The following is an 8,495-nucleotide window of genomic DNA, read 5'->3' on the forward strand; positions in this document are numbered from 1 at the left end:
ACTCGCTAAGGAACTTGAGTACTTTAAGTGTGTGTTGCCGGACAAATTTGTTGCTAGGACCATCATTGCCAAGGTTCCACCTTCGTGGAATGATTTTGCTACTTCTCTGAAAAACAAGAGACATGAGTTTTCCATTTTGGATCTCATTAGCACTCTTGATTTTGAAGAGAAGGCGAGAGCAAAAGATACGCGTGCTCGGGTCGCTGAGGGAGCTTCTAGTGCCCACATGGTACACGAGAATAACTTCCAGCCCAACCAGCCCCAAAGCAACAAGAACAAATCTACGGGGGAAGGCAAGTTTGATGCAAAGAACAAGCCGTCACATTCTACCAACTTCAAGAAGAATTCTCATAACGGGAAGGGATACAAACCCCAATTTTGGTAGCACCGCACAAAATTTATATGGCTGCATCTACCTGCTGTCAGCTAACCTCATGGTGCTCCAGGTATTCCTACATTTGTAACTAGGTACAATGACCACCGTAAGATGAAATAAGCTTATTCGTACGTTGACTTGCTGATTGCAGTGCGGAATGATCATGTCATGTGTGGAGGAGCAAACAAGCAGTGCAGCCAAAGGTGGAAATCAACCAAGGACTTATGAAATTATATATAATCTTCCTCAGGCAGGTCGGTATCCCCTTCGTCCAGATGATCGTGTTTTGTCATGCCGAGCTATTGATATGTGCTACTGTTTTGCAACACCGTTTAAGTATAGCTATTGTTTTCCTATCTTTTCAGATTCGGGACAATGAAGATGATTTCAGGGGAACTGCACAATATGGACTCATGTTGAGTCATCTCTATTGCCTCATGTGTTTGCTGCAAATGTGTCAGCATCAATTGCAAGATGAGGCAGCTAGCTAGCTATGGAGTTGCCAACATGCTCAAAGTGCTCGCAACATTGAGAAGAAGCAAGCATGCCCAGGAAATTAATGCGTGCGCAGGGAGGCCCTTTGCTCAGAGAAGCATCAACCGATTTTCTTTATTTCCACACCTTCTCACAGCTTTGTATTGGTTATAGTATGGTGAATCATTGAGATGCATAAAACATGCTGAACTTTTGTTCTTCTGAATGTCAGTATGCATACCGTATCTTCTGAAGCTTAGTTTAATGTGAATGTTGACTAGCCTGTGAACCTTCACAATCTAGTAAGTATATTGTAGGCATGTTATTTGACACCTCACTTTGCCACGCTACGTGACCAGTGTGAGTGTCTGCATCCAGTACCGCATCCTCTAATTTGGTGGATGCCAAGTTGAAAAAGGTTACCGATGAGTAGCCATAAGCTGGAGGCGTCTCTTTTTCTCTTTCGAATGGGCAATAAGCTGGAGAGTGTTTGGGCTGCCTCTAGCACAAGGCCCTCCAGTACGAAACATGGGCAGCCGACTGGGCTGATACAAAAGCCTATCCATCTTAAAGCCCATTTGTTTTTGTTTTCGCGAGGAGAAGCCCATATTTCTTGAAGAGGGGGCGATCCCAGGAAACCCTCCTTCCTCCTCGCTTCCACTTACGCTTCCGTCTCGCCCCAATTCCCCCCGCTCCCCATCTTCCTCACTCATCCAGAAAACCCCCGCTCACCTTCTTCCTCACTCGTACAGAAAACGCCTGCTCCTCTTCTTCCACTCCTACAGAAAACACCAGCCCTCCTTCTTCCTGATACGTCCATTTTGCATCATGCTTTTATATCAATATTTATTGCATTATGGGCTGTTATTACACATTATGTCACAATACTTATGCCTATTCTCTCTTATTTTACAAGGTTTACATGAAGAGGGAGAATGCCGGCAGCTGGAATTCTGGGCTGGAAAAGGAGCAAATATTAGAGACCTATTCTACACAACTCCAAAAGTCCTGAAACTCCATGGAAGTTATTTTTGTAAATAATATAAAATACTGAGCGAAGAAAATACCAGAGGGGGCCCACACCCTGGGCACGAGGGTGGGGGGCGCGCCCTACCCCCCAGGGCGCGCCCCCTGCCTCGTGGGCCCCCTGGTGGCCCTCCAATGCCCATCTTCTCCTATATGAAGTCTTTCGTCCGAAGAAAAATCATAAGCAAGCTTTCGGGATGAGACTCCGCCGCCACGAGGTGGAACCTTGGCGGAACCAATCTAGGGCTCTGGCGGAGCTGTTCTGCCGGGGACACTTCCCTCCGGGAGGGGGAAATCATCGCCATCGTCATCACCAACGCTCCTCTCAACGGGAGGGGGCCAATCTCCATCAACATCTTCACCAGCACCATCTCCTCTCAAACCCTAGTTCATCTCTTGTATCCAATTCTTGTCTCTAAGTCTGAGATTGGTACTTGTAGGTTGCTAGTAGTGTTGATTACTCCTTGTAGTTGATGTTAGTTGGTTTATTTGGTGGAAGATCATATGTTCAGATCCTATATGCATATTAATACTCCTCTGATTATGAACATGAATATGCTTTGTGAGTAGTTACGTTTGTTCCTGAGGACATGGGAGAAGTCTTGCTATTAGTAGTCATGTGAATTTGGTATTCGTTTGATATTTTGATGAGATGTATATTGTCTCTCCTCCAGTGGTGTCATGTGAATGTCAACTACATGACACTTCACCATAATTTGGGCCTAGAGGAAGGCATTGGGAAGTAATAAGTAGATGATGGGTTGCTAGAGTGACAGAAGCTTAAACCCTAGTTTATGCGTTGCTTTGTAAGGGGCTGATTTGGGTCCATATGTTTCATGCTATGGTTAGGTTTACCTTAATACTTCTTTTTTAGTTGCGGATGCTTGAAATAGGAGTTAATCATAAGTGGGATGCTTGTCCAAGTAAGGACAGCACCCAAGCACCGGTCCACCCACATATCAAATTATCAAAGTACCGAACGCGAATCATATGAACGTGATGAAAACTAGCTTGACGATAATTCCCATGTGTCCTCGGGAGCGCTTTTCTTTATATAAGAGTTTGTCCAGGCTTGTCCTTTGCTACAAAAAGGATTGGGACACCTTACTGCACTTTATTTACTTTTGTTACTTGTTGCTCTTTACAAATTACCTTATCACAAAACTATCTGTTACCTATAATTTCAGTGCTTGCAGAGAATACCTTGCTGAAAACCGCTTATCATTTCCTTCTGCTCCTCGTTGGGTTCGACACTCTTACTTATCGAAAGGACTACGATAGATCCCCTATACTTGTGGGTCATCAAGACTCTTTTCTGGCGCCGTTGCCGGGGAGTGAAGCGCCTTTGGTAGGTGGAATTTGGTAAGGAAAAATTTATATAGTGTGCTGAAATTTACTATCACTTGTTACTATGGAAAGTAATCCTTTGAGGGGCTTGTTCGGGGTATCTTCACCTCGACCAGTAGAGCAAAGAGTTGCTCCTCAACCTGCTGAACCTACTGAAAATGAAAATGTTTACTTTGAAATTCCTTCGGGTATGATAGAGAAACTGCTAGCTAATCCTTTTGCAGGAGATGGAACATTGCATCCCGATTTACACTTAATCTATGTGGATGAAGTTTGTAGGTTATTTAAGCTTGCAGGTATGCCCGATGATGTTATCAAGAAGAAGGTCTTCCCTTTATCTTTGAAGGGAGATGCATTGACATGGTATAGGCTATGTGATGATATGGGATCATGGGACTACAAGTGATTGAAATTGGAATTCCATCAGAAGTTTTATCCTATGCATCTTGTTCATCGTGATCGTAATTACATATATAATTTTTGGCCTCGCGAAGGAGAAAGCATCGCTCAAGCTTGGGGGAGGCTTAAGTCAATGTTATATTCATGCCCCAATCATGAGCTCTCAAGAGAAATGATTATTCAAAAAAATTATGCTCGGCTTTCTGACAACAATCGCACCATGCTCGATACTTCTTGTACTGGTTCTTTTATGATGAGGACTATTGAATTCAAATGGGATTTATTGGAAAGAATTAAACGCAACTCTAAAGATTGGGACCTCAACGAAGGTAAGGAGTGAGGTATAACACCTAAGTTTGATTGTGTTAAATCTTTTATGGATACCGATGTTTTCCGTAAATTTAGCACTAAATATGGACTTGACTCTGAGATAGTAGCTTCTTTTTGTGAATCTTTTGCTGCTCATGTTGATCTCCCTAAGGAGAAGTGGTTTAAATATCATCCTCCCATAGAAGTAAAAGTAGTTGCACCTATTAAAGTTGAAGAAAAGTCTATCACTTATAATGATCCTATTGTTCCTGCTGCTTATGTTGAGAAACCGCCTTTCCCTGTTAGAATAAAGGATCATGCTAAAGCTTCAACTGTGGTTCGTAAGAGCAATATTAGAACTTATACACCTCCTGAGCAAGTTAAGGTTGAACCTAATATTGCTATTGTTAAAGATCTCTTGGCTGATAATATTGATGGGCATGTTATTTATTTCTGTGATGAGACTGCTAGAATTGCTAAACCTAGTGCTAAAGATAAACATAGACCTGTGGTAGGCATGCCTGTTATTTCTGTTAAAATAGGAGATCATTGTTATCATGGCTTATGTGACATGGGTGCTAGTTCTAGTGCAATACCTATTGACTTATACAAAGAGATTATGCATGATATTGCACCTACTGAGTTAGAAGAAATTGATGTTACCATTAAGCTTGCCAATAGAGATACTATATCACCAATTGGAATTGTTAGAGATGTTGAAGTCTTGTGTGGGAAAACTAAATATCCTGCTGATTTTCTTGTTCTTGGTTCCCCACAAGATAGCTTTTGTCCCATTATATTTGGTAGGCCCTTCTTGAACACTGTTAATGCTAAGATAGACTGCAAAAAGGATGTTGTTACTATTGGTTTGGGTGATATGTCTCATGAATTTAATTTTTATAAATTTTGTAGACAACACCGTGAAGAGGAATTGCCTAGTAAATATGAAATTATTGGTCTTGCTTCTATTTCCGTACCTCCTAGTGATCCTTTAGAACAATATTTGCTAGACCATGAAAATGATATGTTTATGAATGAAAGAAGGGAAATAGATGAAGTGTTCTTTAAACAGGGACCTATTCTGAAACACAACTTGCCTGTTGAAATCCTAGGGGATCCTCCTCCACCCAAGGGTGATCCCGTGTTTGAGCTTAAACCATTGCCTGATACTCTTAAATATGCTTATCTTGATGAAAAGAAGATATATCCTGTTATTATTAGTGCTAACCTTTTAGAGAAGGAGGAAGAAAAATTATTGAAAACTTTGAAGAAGCACCGTGCTGCTATTGGATATACTCTTGATGATCTTAAGGGCATTAGTCCCACTCTATGTCAACATAAAATAAATTTGGAGAAAGATGCCAAACCAGTTATTGATCACCAACGACGGCTGAATCCTAAGATGAAAGAAGTGGTAAGAAAGGAAATATTAAAGATCCTTGAGGCAAGTATAATTTATCCTGTTGCTGATAGTCAATGGGTAAGTCCTATCCATTGTGTCCCTAAGAAGGGAGGTATTACTGTTGTTCCTAATGATAAAGATGAATTGATCCCGCAAAGAATTATTATAGGTTATAGGATGGTAATTGATTTCCGCAAATTAAATAAAGCTACTAAAAAAGATCATTACCCCTTACCTTTTATTGATCAAATGCTAGAAAGATTATCCAAACATACACATTTTTGCTTTCTAGATGGTTATTCTGGTTTCTCTCAAATACCTGTGTCAGCTGATGATCAAGCTAAGACCACTTTTACTTGCCCTTTCGGTACTTTTGCTTATAGACGTATGCCTTTTGGTTTATGTAATGCACCTGCTACCTTTCAAAGATGCGTGATGGCTATATTCTCTGACTTTTGTGAAAAGATTTGTGAGGTTTTCATGGACGATTTCTCCGTTTATGGATCCTCTTTTGATGATTGCTTGAGCAACCTTGATTGAGTTTTGCAGAGATGTGAAGAAACTAACCTTGTCTTGAATTGGTAGAAGTGCCACTTTATGGTTAATGAAGGTATTGTCTTGGGGCATAAAATTTCTGAAAGAGGTATTGAAGTGGATAAAGCTAAAGTTGATGCTATCAAAAAGATGCCATGTCCCAAGGACATAAAAGGTATAAGAAGTTTCCTTGGTCATGCCAGTTTTTATAGGAGGTTCATTAAGGACTTCTCAAAAATTTCTCGGCCTCTAACTAATCTATTACAAAAAGATGTACCATTTGTCTTTGATGATGATTGTGTAGAAGCATTTGAAATACTTAAGAAAGCATTGATTTCTGCACCTATTGTTCAGCCACCGGATTGGAATTTACCCTTTGAAATTATGTGTGATGCTAGTCATTATGTTGTAGGTGTTGTCCTAGGACAAAGAGTTGATAAGAAATTAAATGTTATTCAATATGCTAGTAAGACTCTAGACAGTGCTCAGAGAAATTACGCTACTACTGAAAAAGAATTCTTAGCAGTTGTATTTGCTTGTGATAAGTTCAGACCTTATATTATTGATTCTAAAGTAACTATTCACACTGATCATGCTGCTATTAAATACCTTATGGAAAAGAAAGATGCTAAACCTAGACTTATTAGATGGGTTCTCTTGCTACAAGAATTTGATTTGCATATTATTGATAGAAAGGGAGTTGAGAACCCTGTTGCAGACAACTTGTCTAGGTTAGAAAATGTTCTTGATGACCCACTACCTATTGATGATAGCTTTCCTGATGAACAATTAAATGTCATAAATGCTTCTCATACTGCTCCATGGTATGCTGATTATGCTAATTACATTGTTGCTAAATTTATACCACCTAGTTTCACATACCAGCAAAAGAAAAAGGTTTTCTATGATTTGAGGCATTACTTTTGGGATGACCCACATCTTTATAAAGGAGTAGATGGTGTTATTAGACGTTGTGTACCTGAGCATGAACAGGAACAGATCCTACGCAAGTGTCACTCCGAGGCTTATGGAGGACACCACGCTGGAGATAGAACTGCACATAAGGTATTGCAGTCCGGTTTTTATTGGCCTACTCTCTTCAAGGATGCCCGTAAGTTTGTCTTATCTTGTGATGAATGTCAAAGAATTGGTAATATTGGTAGACATCAGGGAATGCCTATGAATTATTCACTTGTTATTGAACCATTTGATGTTTGGGGCTTTGATTATATGGGACCGTTTCCTGCCTCTAATGGGTACACACATATTTTAGTGGTTGTTGATTACGTTACTAAGTGGGTAGAAGCTATTCCAACTAGTAGTGCTGATCATAACACCTATATTAAGATGCTTAAAGAAGTTATTTTTCCGAGGTTTGGAGTCCCTAGATATTTAATGACTGATGGTGGTTCACATTTTATTCATGGTGCTTTCCGTAAAATGCTTCCTAATATGATGTTAATCATAGAATTGCATCTCCTTATCACCCATAGTCTAGTGGTCAAGTAGAATTGAGTAACAGAGAGCTCAAATTAATTTTGCAAAAGACTGTCAATAGATCTAGAAAGAATTGGTCCATGAAACTTGATGATGCATTATGGGCCTATAGAACTGCATATAAAAATCCTATGGGTATGTCTCCGTATAAAATGGTCTATGGAAAAGCATGTCACTTACCTCTCGAACTAGAACATAAGGCATATTGGGCTATTAAAGAGCTTAACTATGATTTCAAACTTGCAGGTGAGAAGAGGTTATTTGACATTAGCTCACTTGATGAATGGAGAACCCAAGCCTATGAGAATGCCAAACTGTGTAAAGAAAAAGTTAAAAGATGGCATGACAAAAGAATACAAAAGTGTGAGTTTAATGCAGGTGATTATGTATTATTATACAACTCTCGTTTAAGATTTTTTGCAGGGAAACTTCTCTCTAAATGGGAAGGACCTTACATTATCGAGGAGGTCTATTGTTCCGGTGCCATAAAAATTAACAACTTCGAAGGCACAAATCCGAAGGTGGTGAACGGTCAAAGAATCAAACATTATATCTCAGGTAATCCTATAAATGTTGAAACTAATGTTATTGAAACCGTAACCCCGGAGGAATACATAAGGGACACTTTCCAGAACATTTCAGACTCCGAAAAGGAATAGGTATGTGGTACGGTAAGTAAACCGACTCCAAAACAGTTCTAATGGCAATTTTTCTCCGTTTTGGGATATTTAGAAAAATAGAAAAAATAAGAAGCAGTCCGAGAAGGACACGAGGCCTCCACGAGGGTGGAGGGCGCGCCCCCTGCCTCGTGGGCACCTCGTGCGCTCTCTGGACTCCGTTTTCTTGCACGATACGTATTTTGGTCGATAAAAATTCATTATATAATCCCCCGAAGGTTTTGACCACCGTATCACGCAATTATCCTCTGTTCTTGTTTCGAGCTGTTTTCTGTCAGGGTTGTCAAGGCCAGGCATCATGTCGTCCCCCTCCTCCAACAATGGTGACAACGATGCTTGGCTAATGAAGATAGAGCTGAAGAGGGAAGAACCCATGGAGATCAACAAGGATGAGGGGATCAAGAAGGCCACGGAGGACCAAGTTCCGGCAACAGAAGACATCCTTCAACTTGAT

This window comes from Triticum aestivum, chromosome 6D, assembly GCF_018294505.1.
Source record: "Triticum aestivum cultivar Chinese Spring chromosome 6D, IWGSC CS RefSeq v2.1, whole genome shotgun sequence".
NCBI classification, from domain to species: domain Eukaryota; kingdom Viridiplantae; phylum Streptophyta; class Magnoliopsida; order Poales; family Poaceae; genus Triticum; species Triticum aestivum.